The sequence below is a fragment of the Macaca nemestrina genome, chromosome 3, assembly GCF_043159975.1.
Source record: "Macaca nemestrina isolate mMacNem1 chromosome 3, mMacNem.hap1, whole genome shotgun sequence".
NCBI lineage: Eukaryota > Metazoa > Chordata > Mammalia > Primates > Cercopithecidae > Macaca > Macaca nemestrina.
The window spans coordinates 164,249,751-164,275,538 of NC_092127.1; the positions used below are offsets into that span (position 1 = coordinate 164,249,751).

At 36.0% G+C, this 25,788-nt stretch overlaps 1 long non-coding RNA gene across 1 annotated transcript in view; it reads right to left on the bottom strand.

Moving 5' to 3' along the window:
- Positions 1-3,387: 3,387 nt before the first annotated feature.
- Positions 3,388-25,788, bottom strand: part of LOC139362218 (uncharacterized) — a 44,342-nt gene continuing 21,941 nt past the window's right edge. The window contains exons 3-4 of the long non-coding RNA XR_011620619.1: positions 16,000-16,157; positions 3,388-3,748 (exon numbers count right to left, since the gene is read on the bottom strand). This is a non-coding gene — a long non-coding RNA (uncharacterized lncRNA). The remainder of the gene's footprint in view (positions 3,749-15,999; positions 16,158-25,788) is intronic.

Sequence of the window (25,788 nt, forward strand, 5' to 3'; positions counted from 1 at the left end):
TCCATCCACTCTTGAACCATTTGTCAATGTCAGAATTGGTGCACTCTATTCACAGATGTCTCTGCGCCATTATGCTTTTAAAGATTACATTATATTACAGTGTATTCAATTCCCTCAAGCAAGAAATAGGATGGCTTCCTATAGGTAACAATATTTATTTTTACATTCAAATAGATGATTTCTGCCTTCTATCCTTGCCTTTTACTGATTTCAATTGTGTATGTGGTGTTAGGAATGAATCACAATTTTAAACCTGTATATAAAACAGAATGTGAATGCAAATAGAGTTTGCTGAAACTTCATTGTTAATTGAGTGCTGGCATGTGATAGAATTTTAGTACTTTTACACTGATTGTCAATGGCAATAAAAGTAGCGTATCCTAAAGAAATAACAGCAGGCTTCTGACCGAAATCGGCCAGGAGCGCCTCTCAGGTTTTAACTAAATAAAATTTGTCTTTAACTGCCAGCCATGTTTCGTGTTTCTTTTCTCCTTTAACTCTCACATTTGGTGCTGAAAGTCAGGACGGGTGCTGCGGGCAGAAGTTCTCTTGCAACCCAGGAAGCTCATCCTGAGTTAGTTCCTGGATCCTGAAGGTCTCTGGCCACCTGCACCCCGTCTTTTCCCTCATTTCACTTTTCCTTCATTCTCTCTCTCTCTCTTTCTCTCTCTCTCTCTCTTTCTCTCGCTCTCTCCCTCTCTCTTTCTCGTGTGGCTGCTGTCCAAGAGGTCCTTTGCTGATTCCAACAGAAACATCCGACATCTTAGAGTAATCCAGCCAACTAGTAAGATCTGCCCTTCCCTGGTTTCTCGCAGTACCTGGGAAAAGTCAGGGCTGCTGTCCTCGTAGAACCAGCAGGACTAAGCTAGTGGGAATCTGGAGGACGCTCAGTTTTCTTCTCAACTTGACTATCCTCTATATAAAGAGGATTCTGGGTCTCTGTCTTTTGTCTGGGGACGCCTAGAACAAAAACGTACACCCTTGGCTTCTTCTCACCAGCCCACCTGGGTGCCAAATAATCACACATTCCTACACCCTCTCCACTGTGCTGTCTCCTTCACAACCTCCCCAAACTTGGCTTAAGCATTTAGTGGTTTGCTGTAACAAGACCTGGCCCCAATACACATTGGATAACGACAGCTGATGGCCCAAAAAAAAAAAAAAAAAATGGCATCTTTGACTTGCAAATTCTCAGGAACCTTAACAACTTTATAACAAGGAATGGCAAATGGCAAGAGGTTCCCTATATCAGACTTTCTTCTACTTCTACCTTAAATTCAAGCCTTCCCTGTGTCAAGCTCGCACCTCTCATAAAATCTTTCTTCTTAATGAAAACCCTCCCCAGGTGTCTCCTTCCTCTGAAACTCCTTTTCATGCTGCAGATGAACACTCTCTGTGTTCTTATTCCCCTGCACCCCCGTTCCTCCCCGGTCCAAACCCTCCGCCCTAGTGGCCCCTCCTTCCTCCAAGCCTTCAGCCCCACCTGTTACCCATTCAGAAATCTCTTCTGCCATGCTCCCTCTCCGGGAAGTGGCTGGGGTTAAAAGCATTGCTCGCATTCATGTCCACGTCTGATTTGTCGCAGATCAAAGCTATAAGTATATTCAAAAGGCTTTTATGTTCTTCTCTTTATATTTTTCTCTTCATCAATCTTGTTTTCCTGGAAAAGGTTTTCTTCCCAGTTAACTGAATTACTTTTCTCCACTCCGTCTTGTCACTCTTAGTGCATGTACAAAGAACCCTACAATCACTGCTGTTGGCCCGCCTGGGATCCCTTGGAAAAACAGAAAAGGCACCACAAATCTCGATTTGGGAAAAAAAAAAAAAAAAATCTCCGTTTTCCTTATGGATCCCCTGGAATTAGAGGTGAATAAGTACCTATCAAAATCTGTCTTTGTCTTCTAGCTATACTTGTTTATTAGGACCTGGAAACTGTTTGACTAATCCTGTTCTTAAAGGGCCTCACCCAAAGGACAATAATTCAATTGGAAAATTAGCAGGAAAAAAAAAAAAAAGTTCTTATAACTACTGAATCTTCTTCTGGTTGTCTGTGTTGTTACATATGTGTTGTGTGTGCAATGTCTATTAAAAGAGCTCTAATTAATTGGCGTAAGAAAAATAAGCACTTAAATCAAATATTTTTAAGGGAGAAGTAAAAGCTGTAGGAACTTCCAGCTCATGTGGCTTTAATCTTTAAAAACTTATTGGTATAATAAAATGAGAAATTAGAGTTGCCGGCATACATTTTTGTTGGCATTTATTAATCAGGCAAATTCATACTTACCTCGCCAAATACTGTAAGGTGTCAAAATTTGCCATAAAGGCTACAAAACTATAACTCAGCTGAAACAAAATTATCTTTAGTTGTGTATATTTTTTAATAAATGAAACATTAACATTGGTAATGAAGATAGCTATATCTTAAACTATTTAGTAAAATATCCTAGCTCCTAATCTTGTGGTCTTAGGCAATCTAGTCCACAGACATGAAGGAAATTTGTTTTGGGAAAGAACTGTTATCATCTTTAACATTAAAGAAATGGAAATTTATATAAAAAGAATCTTAAATGGTAAATTCTTGTCCTAAAGTAAATTAACTGGTTGTTTAAAGAGAGGGATGTTTACAACAAGTCAGAAAGTTAAGGCATGGCAGAAATTGTCTGTGAAAATCATGAAAAATTTTATAAAAGGGAATTTACGCAGGAATGTTGTACAATTTAAAACTGATTAGGCCTCCTGAATGCTTTATAAAATGTCACTGTAGCTCTTAGCTGTACAACTTTCCTGCTTTGCAGCTAAGGTAAAACCTAGGACACATGGAGTTAAATGCTGGAATAAGCCAGACCTTACCTGCACTTCTGTCCTAGGTCCTAGGGTCTACATCTGGCACATAATTAAATTCCCAAACTTACCAAGGTTTTCAACAAAGGTAAAGGTTGTTAAGAGTTAACAGTGTAACATGTATTTAACACTATTGAAAAGACAATTTTTGTGTAAAGTCTATAAGGAAAGTAAAATATACTTTTGGTAAAAAGATTATAAGGAGGCATAAGAATGTGGAGTTTTACCCAGATTAAAAGGTTAAAAATTTGTTTTGAAGGTTTAAGCAAGTTTTGAAAGGTTAATTGTAAAGGAAATTCTGTGTGTAAACATATTGGCTAAAGTTAAAGTGGTATCGTCCAGTTTTTCTGTAAATTGATCATTATAATAAAATCACAATTGGTTTCTCTTAAAGAACTAACTGATCTTTAACACAAATTATAAAGGGTTAAAAGTGGTCTATAAAAATCTTAACTTATGGTCAAACATTAAAATTGAGTAAATATGTCTACAAGGTTTTATTAAAATTGAGTTGAACATTAACAGCACACTAATATAAAGGTGAAACTTGGCTTATCTGGTATAAAATCATACAGGAAGCACTGTTGAATATAAAATGGTGTTTGGCTTTCTTTGGGCTATATTTGTATAAATATGTTATTGGTATGTGTCCCAAAGTTATGGGAGGCTCCTATAATTCTTATATATCTTAGTGTACATTATCAATAATTACTATAATTGTTATGGTAAAATTATCGTAGAGGGAACGATATCCTTGCCAATTGTGTCTTAAACTATGCCTACCCTAAAACTTTTTGTCATCCATGAACAATTGTCTTGTTTTGGTCCTCTTTCAAAGGTGGTTTTATAATTAGCTATAAAGTTCTAACGGGGGCTCTTGAATGCAGGTCTCTCGTAACTCTGGAGGCTGTAACATCAAAATAGAGGAAAAACATTCAGGAATCTTGAAGAGTTAAAATGTTCCTTAATATTAAGCAGAACAGAAATTAACTTCATAAAATGAACTAATAGGAGACTGGAGAAATCTTTTTAATGTTTTGCTTAAAATGTTGCTAATCCTTTGTTTTGCTTTTCAAAGTCAAAGAAATTTTTCTTTTGAGCTATTAACAGCTTTTAACAATTTAGTGTACTCCCAAAAACAAAATCTGAAGCATATTTGTTTCTCTCTACCTGATTTTCTCTGGAATTTGGAAACTATCTGTGAGTATTCTTAAGTTATGGCAATATAGTTATTTGCATAAGTGCAATAAGAATCGGTTTTCTTTTGTAATGGGGCACAATGGGAAAAACTGGTTATTGTTACCAAGGCTTTAACTGGGATGGTATGCTTTCCTTTAAGGAATCAAACTTGACTTATAAAGCAATAAAGCCCTTGGAAAACTAGCCTCATATTTTGCATACACAGTCCCTGCACAGGGTTTCTGGATCTGTGGTAAGTAAAGAATGTCACTTTGTAGTTTCTAGTAGGCCGGGAACCCCAAATTATCTTGAAACTTCAAAAAGAGAGGAATTCACCCAACCCATAGGTATTTGATGGTACAGATCCATGACTGGGCTTGGCTTTAAGAAGGTCTTTTCTCAGATTGCTTCTATGGAATAAAGTTCCATCAAGGTCAATTTAAAAGGCCTATATAACAAGTAATTATTCTTGCCGCTCTGTATGTAAATAATTAAGCCAAGTATAGTAAAGCAAACCAGTTCTACCATGATTTGTCTTTTAATAAAAATGGGAAACTAGAGAGAAAAAATTATGTTTCAAAAACCATAGCACACCTGTTGTTAAATTCTAGGGTTGCCTAATGTTTTGCAATTTTTATTATTTTCTACTGTTTAAATTAAATTATATTTTTTTCTGGCTACAAGTTTTCAAAATAAGCTGTGCTTTCTCAAAGCCCTATAAACTGAAAAGCAGATGTTTCAGTAGGTGCCGCCTCTAAGCCCCCCAACCAACACAGGAAGAAATCTCTTCACTGCTGGTGCAGACAACTCATAACTGAGGGTGCCCAGGATCATTCACTCCCACGTTTAGTGAGTCCATGGAACCCAGGGTAACTAACATGGTATCTGTTACAAGATTCAACTCCTAAATCCATCACACTCGAGTCAAAGGCTGGAAAGCTAAAGAAGTAACCCCTTCAGCCTAAAGAAACACCCTAAATAGCAATATAAAGAAATAGGAAATCTTAAGCTGAAAATCATAAAAGATAAGTAACTAAGTAAGAACTACTCAACTTACTCAGTCTCACCTCTACTCCACCAAATATTTTTGTCATTCCTACCTCTCCTTTTAATCCAAATATTAAAACTTCTTAATGGCAATTATTTACTACACTACCCTTGCAGGAATTGCTTTAGTCACTCTGCTATTTGCAGTAGGAATATATACTGTTAACACCTCAGGGTGGAATATCACACAGAGAATCTCAATTACTATAGCATTTTGCTTAACGATTATCCTCATAGCAGGAATAACGGTTACTAACAAAAAAAATAACACATAAGCCTTTCCAAAAATGTGCCTCTGCTTCTCATTAGACAAAGAAAGTTGTTTCCGTATCACTTAATCTGGCCTAGTAAAAAACGCTGCTGAAAAAGAAAGGGCTAAAAAGCTAGGAGACGATCAAAACAACCAAACAGATACTTGGTTTGGAAGCAAAATCATAGCATAACCATCCCATTCCTGGACCCTCTCCAAATAATATGCCTGGAACTAATGTTCTTACCCTGCTAAATTAATCTTTTTCAAAGATTTTTAACTGACAGGATTACGGCCATTTCACAGACAACTATCTAGAAACATCTACAGACGGCATTGCTCTTACGGTCAACCTGAGACCAAAAAACTCTCTGTCCCCTCATCAGCAGGAAGTAGTCAGAAAGAACATGTAGTCTCTCCTCTTTTTTATAACTATAGGGTCTGGATTCACAGAGCAGGAGCATCACCATCTTGGACAAACCCCTCATTCTGGAGTTCACATTATTAAGAACACCACTGAAATCCAAAGGGTATCAGCCTAATGGCTAAAGTCAGCATGACGATAAACCACAAATAACATCTTCAACCAGAAACATTCCAAATTCCTCCCTGATCAGAGACATGCTAGCCTCTAGATAAGTTCCCTCCGTGCCAGAAAGATGTCTGTCCAAGATAACCTCCCCTCCTTCCAGAGAGATTCCAACCCCACCATAAACTTCTCCACACACATAAGCATTCCAAGCTGTAATAAGGCCCCTCACCCTAAAACCAAGATATACTCTTAGTCTATAAGAGAAAGTACTCCTGATCGAAATCGGCCAGGAGCACCTCTCAGGTTTTAACTAAAGAAAACCTGTCTTTAACTGCCCAAAAACAAACAAACAAACAAACAAAACCCAGCAGTTTGCAGAAAAAAAGAAAGTGGAAAGGGAGAAAAATAGCATAATCATTATTTTGGAAAAATAATGTGGAAAGGAGTGCAAGGAAAGAGATAAATAAGAAAATTTATTATATAAACTATAATCGAAAATAGGAATTACTGATTGAATGGTTTCAAGACATATGGACTCAGTCTCACATAATAGGTTTACCTTGCGGTCTTCCACATTGATATACTGTCTGGTAAGAAGTTAAGAAGAAACTGTCCTGGAGTGGAAGCATTCTGGATGAATAATATTCCGGAGTTCAGATTCCTTAATTCCAAGACGGAGTTCAGATTCCTTAATTCCAAGAAAACTGCATAGTCATGATTTCTCTGTCCACTTATTTATTCATCTGTCTCCCTCTCCAGTGTGATTCTGATAGAAAAGTGTTATCTGGATAAATATATACTAAACAGAAAGAAAAATGTAGAATTTACAGCAATAGTAATGAAAAATAAAAATTTCTAAATCATTATTTAAGCAAAATTGTTTTCCTTTTTCAAATGTGTAGTTATCCAAATTGCACTGTTCAGATCAAGTGGATTAGGCCACCATGACATCATCATCTGTTCATTTTCTGCCTGATGTATCAGTATTACTAAATATCGTATGAAATGGCAAACTCTAATTTTACTTATTATAGCTGTGAAAATTTTAAATTAAAAGATTTTTATTAATAAAAGTATAGTGGTTAACCATTAAAAGGCATCTAGCATATAAAACCTAGTGTTTTCTCCTCACCTTCTTCTACTGTTTCCCTTCATCTTATTTCTAGATAAATAACTGAAGGACTGTTATAATTTTCAGATACTATATTCATTCCATTTTTTTTCTTTATGTCAACTCTCCAACCTCAAAATATGTAAATATTGAAGTTTCTTCTTTTCCTCTTTTCCCTTCTACTTCTCATTTTCATTTTTGCAATAACTGGGGTGGGATATATGCCCATTTATTATTTTCTAAACTGATTCATTTATCTGTTTTAAGACATATATATATATATAGTAAGTAGAGTTCATTGTAGGAAAAACAGCTCCTCTCTTTAAATCTAATCTCTCTTATGACTATTGACATTATTATTCACATAATTTTAGGAATTAATCATTTTCTCTAAAACTTAGCCTTTTTAAAATTATTGATCTACATTTATTCTTGCAATCATGCCATATTAAGAAACTAGACACCTCACCACTTTGTAATAATCCCAGTTGAAATATACTCTTTTATTAAACTGTTAAGACCAAGTAGGATTTGCATGCAAAAAAAAATTGTTTTGAAAAGCAGGTCTCGTAAACTATACTACATGTATGTATCATTATTAAAGTTTTTAACCTATTTCTATTATTTTCACAGTTAATTTTTTATCTATATCTTATTACCTCCGCCACCACACTACACAGAAGCCTAAAAGAGCCACACAGACTTTCTTATGATGAATATTTTATTTACATCAGTTATAACTCCCAATGCAATCCCTCCCCCCTCCCCCTTCCCCATGATAAGCCCCAGTGTGTGATGTTCCCCTTCCCGAGTCCAAGTGATCTCGTTGTTCAGTTCCCACCTATGAGTGAGAACATGCGGTGTTTGGTTTTCTGTTCTTGTGATAGTTTGCTAAGAATGATGGTTTCCAGCTGCATCCATGTCCCTACAAAGGACACAAACTCATCCTTTTTGATGGCTGCATAGTATTCCATGGTGTATATGTGCCACATTTTCTTAATCCAGTCTGTCACTGACGGACATTTGGGTTGATTCCAAGTCTTTGCTATTGTGAATAGTGCCGCAATAAACATACGTGTGCATGTGTCTTTATAGCAGCATGATTTACAATCCTTTGGGTATATACCTGATGTAAATGACGAGTTGATGGGTGCTGACGAGTTGATGGGTGCAGCACACCAACATGGCACAAGTATACATATGTAACAAACCTGCACGTTATGCACATGTACCCTAGAACTTAAAGTATAATAATAATTTTAAAAAAGGAAAAAAAAAGAGAGATAAAAAAAATATTTTAGAAGAAAATGAGAAAGTAAATTAATTAAACTCTTAAGCCTTGATTTGATAAACATTTAAATTCATGGACAATTAGCAAATTAAAGTATTTAGATTAGAGATCATTCTAGAATTAAGTTATAAAAATTCTTTCAAAATAAGTGAAATAACCATAAAATCAAGGCGCTTTCTGTGAGTTCGGATTTTCTTTATTCCATAAAATCTTTAATAGTTTTTATAAACTGAATTGTTACATTTTATTTTTAAAGGATTTATTTGATAGAAGTATGAAGTGTAGATTGGGAAAAAGTCTCAAAACAGATGTAATAATTTTAATAAAAACAATAAACACTAATATTGAAAATTATGACATAAATCCTGAAACAAGTTTGAAAATAATTAAAGATATTTAGTAATGACTGGATATGGAGTGAGTGAAAGACAGGTGCAAGTCAAAAATGAATTAGAAATTTGGTTGGAAGAGAATTAAGAAAGTAATATTGTAGTAGACTTTATCCTCACTCAGGTATGACAGATAAGGTAGACAAAAGAAAACCAAAGTTACGTAAAATTGAAACAATGTGCTATCTTGAAATGTTCACGAAAAACACAAAATAGAAATGTTCTTTACAGAACAAATATACCAATTATACGAATTATTCACTAGGCTACAAAAACATTTTAATTAATTCCACATCTTATAGATTTTGTGTGAAATAAATATAAAACTCTAATCAAAAGTTAAATAAAAGTAACAATAAATTACAAAATCATTAATGAAGAACTCAAAACAATATCCATTTTTGGATGTATAATTTAACAATAAATAAATTGTTCTAAATACAGTCTGGGATAATTTTGTGGAAACACAGATATAACACAACAGGAAGTATTAAAACACATTTATATATTACCAAATTAAGAAAAAAAGAAGAAAGTTACAGGAATAGGCAACAAACTAAAATTTTACTAAAATAATAAAAATTAAGGTAACAATATTAAAATTCATGTGATTTAGTTAAGTTTAATAACATTGAACATGAAAAGTGAAATTGTTAATTAAATAGAAAAAATCTTTAAGATAGTAAATGAAATAGATAAATCACTAATTAAACGAGTCAAGAAAATGTAAGAGACAGTCAAATACAAAAAATAGAAATGAGGAAAAGAAGAAAAGATAAAGAATTTTCACTGAAATATTTAATATGTCTATACTTTAAGTCAAAGCCAGAATAAGTTATCTCTTTTAAAACAAAAATGTTTAAGGTTGACTTGAAAAGTAATAATAATCTAATTAGACCAAAATTTATAGAAAATCTTAAAAATGTTTCTATGAAATTATCTCAACAAAAAAACATGTAGACTTTTCTATGAGGCAATTTTTCAAAACTAATTAGAGGGTATAAAGACAGAAAAAATAAAAAATATCACATATTTACATCAGTTTCTTAAAACAGGCATAGCTGTAACAAAGAAGTACAAAAGTACAATTGTTTCAGATAGCAAGTAATATGGTCTGACTGTATGTCCCCACCAAAATCTCAACTTGAATGGTATTTCGAACTGTAATCCCCATGTGTTGAGGGAGGGAGCTGGTGAGAGGAAATTCGATCATAGGAGTGGATTCCCTGATGCTGTTCTCATGATTGTAAGTCACAAGATCTGATGGTTTAAAAGCATTTGGCACTTCCTCCATTGCTGCTTCTCTCTCTCCTGCCACCTTGTGAAGAAGGTGCTCACTTCTTTTCCTTATGATGATAGTAAATTTCCTGGGGTCTCCACAGCCATGAAGAACTGGTAGTAAACTAAACCTATTTTCTTTATAAATTACCTAGGCTCAGGTAGTATCTTCATAACACTGTGAAAACTGACTAATATAGAGAATTGTTAATGGCGTACAGGGGTATTGCTATAAAGATAATGTGAAAATGTGGAAGCAACTTTGGAACCAGGCAATGAGCAGAGGTTGAAACACTGTAGAGGGTTCAGAAGAAGGCAGAAAGATATGACAAAGTTTGGAACTTCCTAGATATTTGTTGATAGTTTTGACCAAAATGCTCACAGTGATATAGACAATAATGTCCAGGATGAAGTGGTCCCAGATGAACATGATACATTTATTGAGAACTAGAAAAAGGTCACTCTTGCTATGCTTTAGCAAAGAGATTCATGGCATTTTGTCCCTCTCCTAGAGATATGTGGAACTTTGACCTTGACAGAGATGATTTAGGGTATCAGGCAGAAAAAATTTCTAAGCAGCAAAGCATTCAAGAGGCTCTTTCTGGAAGTGTACAGTTATATATGCTCACAAAAAGAAAATTTGACATTGAAACTTATGTTTAAAAAGAAAGCAGAACATAAAAGTTTGGAAAATTTGCAGTCTGGCCATGTGGTGAAAAATAAAAACCCAATTTCTGGGGATAAATTCAAACTAGCTGCAAAAAATTTGCATGAGTAATGAGGAGCCCAATGTTATCAGCCATGACAATGGGGAGAATGTCTCCAAGACATGTCAGAGACATTCATGGCAGCCCCCATCATCACAGGATCAAAGGCCTACCAGGGAAAAATGGTTTTCTGGGATAAGCCCAGGACCCTGCTGCTTTGTGCAGCCTTAGGACTTGGTGTATATAGCCACTTCAGCTCCAGCTGTGGCTAAAAGAGGCCAAGGTACAGCTCAGGCACTTGCTTCAGAGGCTGCAAGCCCCAAGACTTTATTACTTCAACATGGTATTGAGCCTGTAGGTGCACAGAAAACAAAAGTTGAGCTTTGGGAACCTCCACCTAGATGTTAGAGTATGTATGGAAACACCCGAATGTCCAGGCAGAAGTGTGATGCAGGGTTGGAGCTGTCATGAAGAACCTCTGCTAGGGCTATTCAGCAGTGAAATGTAGGGTTGAAGTCCCCACAGAGAGTCCCCACTGGGGCACTGCCTATTGCAGTTGTGAGAAGACTGTCCTCCAGTCCCCAGAATGGTAGATCTGACAGCTTGCACCATGTACCTGGAAAAGTTACAAGCAATCAACACCAGTCTGTGCAAGCAGCCACAGGGTCTGTACAGAGCCACAGGGGTGGAGCTGTCTAAGGCCTTGGAAGTCCACCCCTTGCATCAGCATGCCCTGGATTTGAGACACGTAGTCAAAGGAGATAATTTTGAAGCTATAAAATGTAATGACTGCCTGGTTGGGTTTTGGCCTGTGGCCCCTTTATTTTGGCCAGTTTCTCCCATTTGGAACAGGAACATTTACCCAATGCCTGTGCCCCCATTGTACCTTGGATGTAGTTAACATGTTTTGTTTTTGTTGTTGTTTTACAGGCTCATAGGCTGAAAAGACTTCCTTGTCTCAGATGAGACTATGGACTTGGATGTTTGGGTTATTGCTGAGAGTGATATAAGACTTTGGGGGACTCTTGAGAAGGCATGATTGGTTTTGAAATGTGAGCAGGGCCAGAGACAAAATGACATGATTTGGCTCTGTGGCCCCACCCAAATCTCATCTTGAATTGTAACCTCCACATGTAGAGTGAGGGAGCTGGTGGGATGGGATTAGTGCATGAGAGTGGTTTCCCTTATGCTGTTTTCATGATAGTGAGTGAGTTTTCATGAGATCTGATGGTTTAAAAGTGTTTGGCACTTCCTCCCTTGTTCTCTCTCTCTCCTGCCACCTTATGAAGAAGGTGCTTGCTTCTCCTTCACCTTCTGCAATAATTGTATGGTTCCTGGAGACTTCCTAGCCATGCAAAACTGTGAGTAAGTTAAACCTCTTCCTTTTATAAATTACCCAGTCTCAGGTAGTATCTTTATAGCAGTGTGAAAACAGACTAATACAATATAGTTAGATTTAGAGATTGTCTAGTAAGTTCATATGAAAGTATTCCTTAGCTGGAGCTTAAGATTTGTCTGACTGAAAAAGTAGTGTGAAAAGGCCAATATTTTCCATAAAGAGTAATGGAAATACAGATACATCTACCTTAACAAATGCACTTTAAAACACCGGGAGTAAATTTAACCTAAAATTTATCGAACCTGACTGAGGATTATTACTAAACTCTAACGGAAGTCAAAAAGAAGGCTGGAATAAATGCAGAATCATTTGGGTGTAGGTAAAGATAGAAATTATCCCTACTAAAACAGAGTAGAAGTTCTCTTCAGAAACCTCACTTATCTGTATCATTTTCTTAAATGATGATTTCCATTCCCTTTGTAAAATGTTTGAAGCTCTTTATGTAGTCTGTTGTATGTCCTTAAACTTGCCATAAAATAAAGGTCAATGCTTAACAGGGATCAGTTATGTTTATTCACAAACCTGTTTGTGTCAAAGTGATATGTGCTCATTTAATTACATATAATATTACTAGATGCATTATAAAAGTATTCAAATTAGTATAAATGGGATTAATATGATGAATAAATAATTTGACTATTTTAAAATGAAACATATCTAATACAGTTGACCCTTAATAAATGTGAGAGTTAGGGGCATCAACTCCTCACGCAGTCAAAAATGAGCATTTAACTTTTGACTACTCCCAAACTTAACTGCTAATAGCCTACTATTAATCAGAAGCTTTACCAATATCATAAACACTTAATAAACAAGTGTAACAAACGTGCATATTGTGCACATGTACCCTACAACTTAAAGTATAATAATAAATAAAAATAAAAATAAACAAATAAATACATATTTTCTGTGTTCTATTTATGATCTACCACATTCTTACAACAAAGTAAGCTAGAGGAAACCAAATGTTATTAAGAAAACTGTAAGGAAGAGAAAATATATTTACTATTCATTAAGTGAAAGTGAATAATTTTCAAGATCTTCATCCTCATTGTCTTCACTTTAAGTAGGCTGAGGAGAAGGAGGAGGAAGTTGATCTTGTCTCAAGATTGGCAGAGGCAGAAGAAAATTCACATATATATGGATCTGCAGAGTTCAACTGTGTGTTGTTCAAGCATCAACTGTATTTAATGATATTTTATTTCTGTGTAAAATAAATTGAATTATTTTATAAGATTTTATAAAAGCATCTTGCTATACTTTCAGATGAATTGTGTCTGTGTCAATAGTAAATAGGAAAGAAAGAAAAAATATAGAGGGAAAATCTATAACTTATACTTGATATTTAAATAGTATAAACTCAATATGAATTATTTTTCTTTCTGAAGAATACATATTTTCAATCTCTGCCCACTATAAAGTCTTAAAAGTAGTAACAAATCACTAACAATGAGTAACTCTACTGGCTAGGTTGGGATCTTAAAAAGCCTTTCTTACTAAAAGGAACCACGGCGTCTTACAGAACAACCAATGCCAGAATAAAAACCTTACAATGTCACCTTACCATGTACTCTAGAAAACAAGAAAATCCACTGAGGTATTCAAAATGAATAATAGTTAATTGAGAAACTTGAAAGCATGATGGAACATATCATAATAGTCTGATACAGCTGCCCACACCTGAATCCAAGTGTCAGTTTTAAACATTACTAAGGTGAGATAGTGTATTAGTTCATTTTCCCACTGCTATAAAGAACTTTTTGAGGTTGGATCATATATAAAGGAAAGAGGTTTAATTGACTCACAGTTCCACATTGCTGGGGAAACCTCAGAAAACTTACAATCACAGAGGAAGGCAAAGGGAGGCAGGAACCTTCTTCACAAGATGCCAGGAATGAGAATGACTGAAGGAGGAAGTTGGCAACCACTTACAAACCCATCGTATCTCATGAAAACTCACTCGCTGTCATGAGAACAGCATGGAGGAAATTGCCTCCGTGATCCAATTATCTCCACTTGGTCCCTTCCTTGACATGTAGAGATCATGGGGATTACAATGCAAGATGAGGTTTGGGTGGGAAGACAGAGCCAAACCATATCAGCCAGCCAGACCTTACGTACTTCCTAGTGTTATATTAACAACTCCACAGCTCCAGCTATAATGTGCTCATGCCAAAAAAATTAAACTTGAGTCTAAGTCTCTAAAACTACCATATACTGAATACGTGAGAGATACAGTAAATACATAAATAATGTCATGAGGAATCAAGGTGCCAAATTAAAGATATGGGAAATTCTGCAGCTCAAATATGATGTCTAATTCCACAGGATTAGCAAATAACATGTAAAAAACTACTTTAAAAATAAAAATTATCAATTTTAAGAAGTTAAGAGTTATATTAATTGAATGCAACTGATGGATATTTTTCAATTTAAAACAAAACACTTTAAAAAGATATTTTTGAGATAACTTGAAAATATAATCATGATATGGATTTAGGTGATAATAAAGATGCATTGTAATCATATCAGGCATACAATAGCATTGAGGTTATTGTAAAAAATATTGTATCTCTTAGGAATACATATTGGATAATTTATAATTAAAATGAAATGATGTCTTAGATTTACAGAAGGGAAAATGCATAGAGGTAATTTTCAAAGCTGTTTAAATGTTAATAGTGATTTTCTTAAAATGTTAATTGTAAAATGTTTTGATTGCTAGATACCAATTATGTGTAAAATTATTTTCTATGTGTCCATGTTAAAGTAGGTATTTAAAAACCACCAATATAAAGAATAATTTTTAGAAAAACTAAGCACAAAAATTTTCTTTCAAATATAGAATTTCTAGTACATATATTTCAGTAAGTATTCCTGTTTGGCAACCCAGTTTTCTGTCATTATTTAAGAATTCTTCCTATCTTTTAATATTTAAATTGATATCATTTCTTTATTTTTTGTTGTTGTTTATTCTGAAGAGAAAAATAGAAGTTCCAGGCAAGATGGCTGAATAGGAACAGCTCCGGTCTGCAGCTCCCAGGGAGACCAACACAGAAGGCAGATTATATCTGCATTTCCAACTGAGGTACCCTGCTCATCTCATTGAGACTGCTTAGACAGTGGGTACAGTGCTTAGACAGTGGGCAGGCAAGCCAAAGCTGGGTGGGGCATTGCCTCACCTGGGAAGTACAAGGGGTCAGGGAACTCCCTCCCCTGGCCAAAGGAAGCTGTGAGGGATTGTGCCATGAGGGATAGTGCAATCCAGCCCAGATACTATGCATTTCCCATGGATTTTGCAACCCACAGGCCAAGAGATTCCCTTGGGTGCGTACACCACCAGGGCTCTGGGTTTCAAGCACAAAACTGGGCTGCCATTTGAGCACACACCGAGCTAGCTGTAGGAGTTTTTTTTCATCTCAGTGGCACCTGGGACCCCAGCAACACAGAACCAGTTACTCTCCTGAAAAGGGGGCTGAAGCCAGGTAGCCACGTGGTCTTGCTCAGTGGGTCCCACCCCACAGAGCCCAGCAAGCTACGATCCACTGGCTTAAAATTCTCGCTGCCAACACAGCAGTCTGAAGTCAACCTGGGACACTGGAGCTTGGAGAGGGAAGGTTAGTCTGCCATTTCTGAGGCCTAAGTAAGCAGTTTTCCCCTCACAGTGTAAACAAAGCTACTGGGAAGTTCAGACTGAGCAGAGCCCAGGTGTCTCTGAAAGAAAGGAAGCAGCCCCAGTCAGGGGTTTAGAGATAAAACTCCCATCTCCCTGGGACATAGTACCTGGGGAAGGGGCTGTCTGTGGGCACAGCTTCAGCAGGCTTAAATGTTCCTTCCTGCCAGCTCTGAAGAGAACAGTGGATCTCCAAGCACAGCACTCAAGCCCTGCTAATGGACAGACTGCCTGCTCGAGTGGGTCCCTGACCCCCATGCCTCCTGACTGGGAGACCCTTCCTGGCAGGGGCCAACAAACACCTTATAGAGAAGAACTCCAGCTGGCATCTGGTCAGTTCCCTTCTGGGACGAAGCTTCCAGACGAAGGAGCAGGAAGCAATATTTGCTGTTCTTCATCCTCCACTGGTGATACTCAGGCAAACAGATCTGGAGTGGACCTCCAGCAAATTCCAGCAGACCTGCAGAAGAAGGGCCTGATTGTTAGAAGGAAAACTAACAAACAGAAAGCAATAACATCAACATCAACATCAACAAAAATGATGCCCATGGAAAAGCCACATCCAAAGCTCCTCAGCATCAAAGATCAAAGGTAGATAAACCCACTAAGATGAGGAAAAATCAGCACAAAAATGCTGAAAATTCTGAAACCGGAATGCCTCTTCTCCCCCAAAGGATCATAACTCCTCAACAGCAAGGGAACAAAACTGGACAGAGAACGAGTTTGATGAACTGACAGAAGTAGGCTTCAGAAGGTGGGTAATAACAAACTCCTCTGAGCTAAAGGAACATGTTCTAACCCAATGTAAGGAAGCTAAGAACCTTGATAAAATGTTACAGGAACTGCTAACTAGAATAACAGTTTAGACAAGAACATAAATGGCCTGATAGAGCTGAAAAACACAGCACAAGAACTTCGTGAAGCATACACAAATATCAATAGCCTAATTGATCAAGCGGAATAAATGATATCAGAGATTGAAGATCAACTTAATGAAATAAAATGTGAAGACAAGATTACAGGAAAAAGAATAAAAAGGGACAAAAAAAGCCTTCAAGAAATATGGGACTATGTGAAAAGACCAAATCTACAAGTGATTGGTGTACCTGAAAGTGATGGGGAGAATGGAACCAAGTTAGAAGCACACTTCAGGATATTATCCAGGAGAACTTCCCCAATCTACCAAGACAGGTCAGTGTTCAAATTCAGGAAATAAAGAGAAGACCACTAAGATACTCCTTGAGAAGAGCAACACCAAAACACATAATCATCAGCTTCACCAAGGTTGAAACAAAGGAAAAAATGTTAAAGGCAGCCAGAGAGGAATTCAACTTACCCACAAAGAGAAGCCCATCAGACTAACAGCAATCTATCTGCAGAAATCCTACAAGCCAGAAGAGAGTGGGGTCGATATTCAACATTCTTAAAGAAAATAATTTTGAATCCAGAATTTCATATCCAACCAAACTAAGCTTCATAAGCAAAGGAAAAATAAAATCCTTTACAGACAAGCAAATGTTGTGGGATTTTATCACCACCAGGCCTGCCTCACAAGAACTCTTGATGGAAGCACTAAAAATGGAAAGGAAAAACTGGTACCAGCCACTGCAAAAACATGCCAAAATATAAAGACCAAGGACACTATGTAGAAACGACATCAACTAATGTGCAAAATAATCAGCTAGCATCATGATGACAGGATCAAATTCACACATAACAATATTAACCTTAAATGTAAATGGGTGAAATGCCCCAATTAAAAGATGCAGACTGGCAAATCAGATAAAGAGTCAAGACCCATTGGTGTGCTGTATTCAGGAGACCCATTTCACGTGCATAGACACATATAGGCTCAAAATAAAGGATGGAGGAATATTTACCAAGCAAATGGAAAGCAAAAATGCAGGGGTTGCAATTCTAGTCTCTGATAAAACAGACTTTAAGCCAACAAATATGAAAAAAGACAAAGAAGGACATTACATAATGGTAAAGAGATCAATGCAACAAGAGCTCACTATCCTATATATATATTCACCCAATACAGGAGCACCCAGATTCTTAGAGATCTACAAACAGGCTTAGACTCCAACACAATAATAGTGGGAGACTTTAACACCCCACTACCAATATAGATAGATCAACAAGACAGAAAATTAACAAGGATATTCAGGACTTAAACTCAGCTCTGGACAAAGCAGACATCTACAGAACTCTGCACCCCAAATCGACAGAATATACATTCTTCTCAGCACCACATCACACTTATTCTAAAATTGATGATGAGAACCACCCCCATGATCCAATCACCTCCAACTCCCAACATTGGGAATTACAATTCAACATGAGATTTGGGTAGGGAGACAAAGGCAAACTATATCATATGGTATCTAAAAAAACCTCATTCAATCTTGTCAAAATCAACTAAAGTACTCAGGACACCTAATATCTAAGGAAAGACTTTCTGTGAATCCAGATAGGTTGAAAGAAATTTTAACTTTTCAGCCACTGAGAATGTAGAAACAATTGAGAGAGTTTTTGGAAAGAGCATGGAGTTGTAGAAATTGAACCCTTATTTACTTTTAAAACCCTGGCCCCTATATGCTGTCTTAGAACAAGAAATGCCAGACTTTCTAGATTGCGTTAAAGAAAATCAACTAACTTTATAAATGATCAAAAAATGACCTTACTAACCTCCCAGCTTTGGGTCATCCAAATTATACATTTCCATCTTCATTATTTATACATGAAAGGGATGGAAATGTTTTATGGGTCCTAACTCAAAAACAAAGAGATCAAAATACACCTGCAGGGCATTGTAGACAACAATTATCCCCTGTATCTAGAGAATTGCCACTTTGTATGACAGCCATATCAGCCACTGCTATTTTAGTTAAGGCAGGAGTCCCCAGTCCCCAGGTCATGGATGGGGAATGGTCTTTGGCCTGTTAGGAACTGTGAAGTACAGCAGGAGATGAGCAGCAGGCAATTGAGTGAAGCTTCATTTGTATTTACAGCCACTCCCCCTTGCTCACATTACCACCAGAGTAAGCCTCATATCACATGTGTAGCGGCATCAGATTTTTCATAGGCGCAGGGACCCTATTGTGAGTTGCATGTGTAAGGGATTTAGGTTGTGTACTCCTTATAACAATCTAATGACTGATGATCTGTCACTGTCTCCCCTCACCCCCAGATAGTACCAACTAGTTTCAGGAAAACAAGCTCAGGGTTCCCACTGATTCTACATTGTGGTGAGTTACATAATTATTTCATTATATATTACAATGCAATAATAATAGAAATAAAGTACACAATAAATGTAATGTACTTGAATCATCCTGAAACCATCCCTCAACCCTGGTCCATGGAAAAACTGTCTTCCATGAAACCTGTCTCTGGTGCCTGGACCACTTAGTTAAGACAGCTGAAGAAATTATAAAGGGAATACCCCTTACTATCTTTGTTCCTCATTCTGTGGTGGCATTGCTGAACTCACACTATATTCAAAATTTGGAGAAGTCCTTGATTTTTGAATGTAAGGGAAGCAAAAAGGTTTCTTAATTTCTCTGGGTCAATCTATAAAACATAAACATTTTATTTCAAAAGTACTAGAAGCCATATTATTACCAAAATCGCCGGCCAATATTAGAATTCTGTATCATTCAAAATGAAATGCCACAGAAAGCAGAGGAAATAAGTGAGCGGATAGGTGGCAAAGAATGCTGCTCTAAGCACATTTAAGTAAGAAAAACAACCTGTATTAACTTTTAAGAAAGCATCTGAATTTGACATAAAATTAACTCAACTCAAAGCTCCAAAATCAGAACAAAAAGGTGGGGAAACACAAGGGTAAAAATATTTCCCAAAGATGAAATGTGGTACAGACCAAATGATTTGTTCATACCTTCTGCTGAACTGCAGTTACCATTTTTAACGTATGTGTGTAATCTAACTCACTGGAGTCCTGACAAAATTGTTGCTTGGAGCAAATACATTTATAGAATTTTCTCTGACCATAGCTTCTAAGGTAGACAACAGATGTCATACCTGCCAAAATTATAATCCAGGAAAACTATACATGGATTCTAAGGACACTTTCCTATACCCAAGGATCTCTGAAATGCCATCATTATCTAGCTGCCACCCTCACAAGACTACAAATATGTACTGGTAATGAGTTGTATGTTTTTTCATTCATTTCCACACAGAGGAGCAATTAGCAATGGTAAAATCCTTTTAGAAAAAATTCTGACTGGGGATTTCCTTTGGAAACTCACAATGACAGAGGCATTCATTTTATTGGACAAATCACTTCACTCACTCAGTAGTAAATCTGGCCTGCAACTTTTCTGTTGTGCTTATTACCCCCAGAAATCTGGATTAGTAGAAAGCACAAATCGAATATTCAAAACCAACTGGCAAAATCAACCAAGGTTTTCAAAATCATTTGGCCAAAAGCTCTTCCATTGGTTTTGTTAAACTTAAGATCAACTCCTTTCAGTAAACACTGATCATCTTCATTTGAAATTAAAACTGACAGATTTATGAAATTATGTCTTTAAAACTTTGCCTTCTTAATAGTAAAAAAATTCATTTATCTAAGAGTCTTATTCAACAATTAATTAAAAATTATGAATTGGCAAAATAATCTTTTCACAGTGAGCTCCCAGGAAACAAAAATCTCAAAGATCATGGAATTTTTGTCTGCTAGAAATAATACATTGTAAATGACTTTCTCCAAATAAGATGGACTGAACTTTACCAAATAAGGAGTACATATATTGCTAAATTAAAAGGCATAGACACCTGGATTTACCTCTCTAGAAAAGAAAATTGAATCTCCTGGATGAACCTTTTCACTGGAAGATGATCTTTGACTTAAGATAAACTGATGCCACGATGAGAAGGAGATGACATCGGAGGTGGTCAGCTTTTCCAAGACACGGGAGGAGGCATGTATATGAATGAATGCTTATATTTATTTTATAGTAGCTCTTGTTATTGTTATCTTAGGAACATTGATAATTGTTACCATCCTATGTAAAGTAGAACTTTTGCCTTGCTTGTTTTAACTAAATTCCTTAAATTAGTTAAAATATAGTTATTATATTTTTTTATAGTTGCCTTTCTGTCCCAAAGCATAGATTGGCATGATAACACTTTGGTTAAATTATCCCAAAGTGTTGCCACTGGAGGGAACCGATCAGATTGTTGGATTTGCCACATGATTCTGATATTCATTCTTGATCAGTATATGACAGTAGTAGTACTTGTCACTGACTTCTGAGATGTTCATAAAGTCACCGCTTATCTAGGCTGATCTCTTTTTGGATTGATCTTCCAGGACTGATTTCTTCATAATCCAATTATTATCACTCTTTGTTTTAATTTATCCTTTGTATAATATTGACAACTGATTCTGTAACATGCAAACTCCTTGATCCTCTATATGCCTATATAAGTATGACCTTAACCTTTACAACTTCAAAATACTGACCCCATTCCTTTGGAGTGTATGGTTCCAGGATTGCCAATTATATTGTTTGGCACTGCGTCTTTACCCAAATCTCATCTAGAATTGTGTTCCTCACATGTAGAAGGTGGTTGGATCATGGGGATGGTTTTCCCTATGCTGTTCTTGTGATAGTGAGTGAGTTCTCAGTGATTTAATGGTTTAAAAGTGCTTGGTAGTTCCTCCTGTACTCTCTCTCTCTCTCGCCTCCACGTAAGATGTGCTTAGCATTTCCCTTCACCTTCTGCCATGATTGTAAAGTTCCTGAGGCCTCCTCAGTCCATACAGAACTGTGAGTCAATGAAACTTCTTTCCTTTATAAATTACCCATTCTCAGATAGTTCTTTAGAGCAGTGTAAAAACAGACTAATACAGCCATCTTCAGCTTTGTTCTTGAATAAACCTGTTTGAACTAGATTCTGATTATTGTGATTATTTTGATTTTATTTTATTTTTACATTTAAAATTGTATGGGCACATAGTAAATGTGTATATGTGTGGGTTATATGAGGTATTTCCATTATTTTAATGTTGACAACTTCAATATTAAATGTTTCTCCTAAGAAATGTATATGCATAATTTTTAAATGATGCTTGAGTTCATCCATTCATTTTATCCCTCAATGGCATTGTCAAGGATGTTTCGTACATAATCCTACAATTAATTATAATTTCAGTTTCTGTGGTTTTGCTTAGTCCTTTTCTACATGCAATTATTTTCTGCTTTCTTGGCATTAACCTAACTGACGTATTTGTCAAAATGAAATAAAATCTAATAATGAGAGTTTTATCTTGTCTACGTTTATGTGCAATCATTCAAATATTTGTTGACAAATTCATTTATTTATTCATTATAGAACATTTTAATTTTTTTCTTGAAGCTTTGATAATTTGAGTTTATAAAAGAAACTATAAGAGAAATTACCAGGAAAAAAGGGCATTTATGTTTTATTGCATGCCATGTGTACATGGGAGTTATACAGAATATAAAAATTGAAAAAAGGTGAGATAGTTTGGGAGGCTGAGGCAGGGGAATTGCTTGAACCAGGGAGGTGGAGGTTTCAGTGAGCTGAGATCATGCCACTGCAGTCCAGCCTGGGCGACAAAAGGATACTCTGTTTCAAAAACAAAAAAAAAGTGAGATAATTGACATTTTTATGTTATCTTGAAGTTACAGAAAGAATAGAAGCTTGGAGCTTGACAAGAATGGGTTATGGTAGCCACACACATTATGGGAGGGAGAGAAGGCCTGGCTAGCAAAGGTGATCCTATGCAGATGAAATCTTACAAGTCACAGCCCTCTGAAAGAATAGATGGCAGCCAATGGTAAATGCTTCAGTCAGATATTTAAAGGTAGTCAGATTCTTAGTTAATCTTTCCTAGATTGGACAAAGGAGGGCCTCAAAGAAACGTGTATGCATCTGTTGTTTACTTCCCTTTGTTTTCTCTACAGATTCAAATCTTCCCCACAGAAGGCAGCTTTGCTGGGTTACTTCTGTGTGCAGACACCCTGAACAGCCATATCCAAATATGTCAAATAAATATAAATAAAATAAAAATATTTTAGTTTTCTTCATCAGACTAACAGTTTATTATGAATAAAATACAGAGCCAAATGTCTAGTTTTGAATGGCTGGCCTCGAGGCCCTGAAAGCCACTAATACAATTATATTAACTTATATCACTTTGCTTTATTTTCTTTGATTTCTGGATCACCTTTAGTATGCTCACCCTAATAAATGATTGAATATTCTAGCATCTTCATTTATTTTATTATTTTTAAAGGGCACGTGTCTCCATTCCCCACCATTTTCTATTCCTTTATAGAGATTTAAATATTACTTTTCAGGTTATTCCAGAATAGTTTATGTAGCACAGGATAGGTTAATCTTAAATGTCTGTTAATTTGTTATTTTAACAAAAGAGCCTGGTAGGCATGCATGACAAACTACAATGATGACAGTGATTATTAAAAGCCCTTGTTTGTGAATGACAATCTCAATGAAAACAGGTTGTTGTATCTGAAGGTGATTTGGTTTTTCTATATAGGCCTTCCGAAATCCCAGTATCTTGTTTTGATTTGCCACATATATGTGATCACCTGGGTGATGTTTACTTACTATCATTTATAAAAAAAATCACAAGTCATATATTTGACAAACTGAGTCCAAAACTCAAAATAATTAAGACAGACTAGAGAAAGAAATATGTAGCAGGTATGAGTAGCTGTATCTACCTATTCAAATTAATGTATTGGTTGATTTTACAGAGGTAGAGAATATCCCTGATTTTGGGAGCATCTTTATATTCTCTATTGAGAATCATGGTATCTATATTAGCTATTATATATGTTTTGGCTTGACTATATTATATATTATATGCAATTATATTATATTATATTATATTATATTATATGTCTTTTGGCTTGATTATAGCTCTGTTGATGTTTACAATCAAATACCAATAATAGGGGCAAAATTCAACTGCCCAGCAAATTCTCCTTGCCCTCTGCCTAGACTGAGCTGATTTATCAAAACAGGAAACCTGCAATAGAAAAAGAGTTTAATTCACGCAGAGCCAACTCTATGGGAGACCAGAGTTTTATTATTACTCAAATTAGTCTCCTCAAAAACTCAGGAACTGGGGTTTTTAAGGATAATTTGATGGACGGAGAGTCAGTGAGTCAGGAGTGCTGATTGGTTAGATCAGGGATGAAATCATAGGGAGTCAAAGTTGTCCTCTTGCACTGAGTCAGTTCTTGGGTGAGGACCACAAAACCAGATGAGACATTTCATTGATCTGGGTGGTGCCAGCTGATCCATCAAGTACAGGGTCTGCAAAATACCTCAAGCACTGATGTTAGGTTTCACAATAGTGATGTTATCCCCAGGAGCTATTTGAGGAGGTTCAGAAACTTGTAGCTTCCAGCTGCATGACTCCTAAATCATAATTTCTAATCTCGTGGTTAATTTGTTAGTCTGGCAAAGGCAGCCTAGTCCCTAGGCAGGAAGAGGGTCTGTTTTGGGAAAAAGCTGTTACCATCTTCATTTCAAAGTTAATCTGTAGAATAAGTTACTCCCAAAGTTAGTTTGGCCTACACCCAGGAATGAACAAGGACAGTTTGGAGGTTGGAAGTAAGACAGAGTCAGTTAGGTCAGATCTCTTTCACCATCATAATTTTCTCAGTTATAATTTTTGCAAAGGCAGTTTCAATCACTTTAGTCATTATTATTTATTTATAACTTAATATAAGTGAATTAATTAGGAGATATAGTTCTTCATAAATTGATAGAATAAAACACAGCTGGGAATGAGGATGAAAGAATACTAACATCCACTTTGTGCCAGGAACTTTGTACATATTTTATATGGGTTAAGAAATATTTTCATATGATCTACTTTATTTTCATTTTATGGGAGGGTAGAACAAGACTTGGTAATTTCTCCAAAGTCATAAGCTAAGAAACTGAGAAACTAAAATTGAAGGCCTTATTGTTCAAATGCCAAAGCCCATACTATTTTTTTCACAGCTGCTCCATATGTGTAAATAGAATGAGAACAAAATCTTTATAAAATAGTGTCATTTTTTATTTTTTGAATGTGTCCCTTTATGCTGCTTCACCTTGTGTTTGTGAATGATGAGGTAGCGGCATAGAGGCTGAAAGCAGGCATTGTTGGGATATCAAAGAGAAAATCTATCTATTTCATCCCTGTGAAAAGTCCACTATGGTGGAGCTATTTGTAGCTATCAACTATATCTATCTGCCTATCTCCATGTATGCATGCATATATAGCACCAGATGATCCCACAATTACAGAGATTATTTTATTCAATAATCACTTATTGCAATATAGACAACAGGCCTCAATGAAGAAGATCTCAAAGTGGGGGGAGGGCCTTTGGATACGTTGGAGGCCAGCAAACATGGGAATCTTTGGCAATTCTTAAGAAAATCATGAAGAGTGATGGAGAAAGGTCTTATCTTGGAATGTGTGAGTGTGGATGGCCCTTGCTGTTAGTGTGCTTTCCTTGAAAACAAAGGGTGATGTAGGGGATTTGGGAGAAATTTTAAATAGACATTTTCTTAGAACACAGGACACAAGTAAAGTTCAACATTTCAGACACCATGTGCACACACACACACACACAAATCTAATGAATAACCTCTCCAACTTGTTTGATAAAGAGAGATATCTGAGATTTCCCTATTCTTAAAATCTTATTCTCTTGTTTTAATGTGATAATTTTTATGAACATATTTCTTTTATTAGAACTCTAGAGAAACCTGAAGAGACAGAAATGTGACATGCACTGTGTTGATAACAAGGTGCAAGCTATGTTAATTATACCACATTTTAAGAGATTAATTTAAATAAAATATGAGCATTTTTAGAAAGTCCTCAGTTCTGGGAATTTACATTTTGTTTTGCTGTTAAGTACTTTGTGCTTCTTATGTCAATTGTTTTTCTAATATTACTAGATTGTCATTAGACTAAGAAAATGATGTATTATCCTTGTTTTCATTACCTAATGTATCCCCAGTCTCTCTAATCTGTGAAGGTTGAAATCTACTTTGCA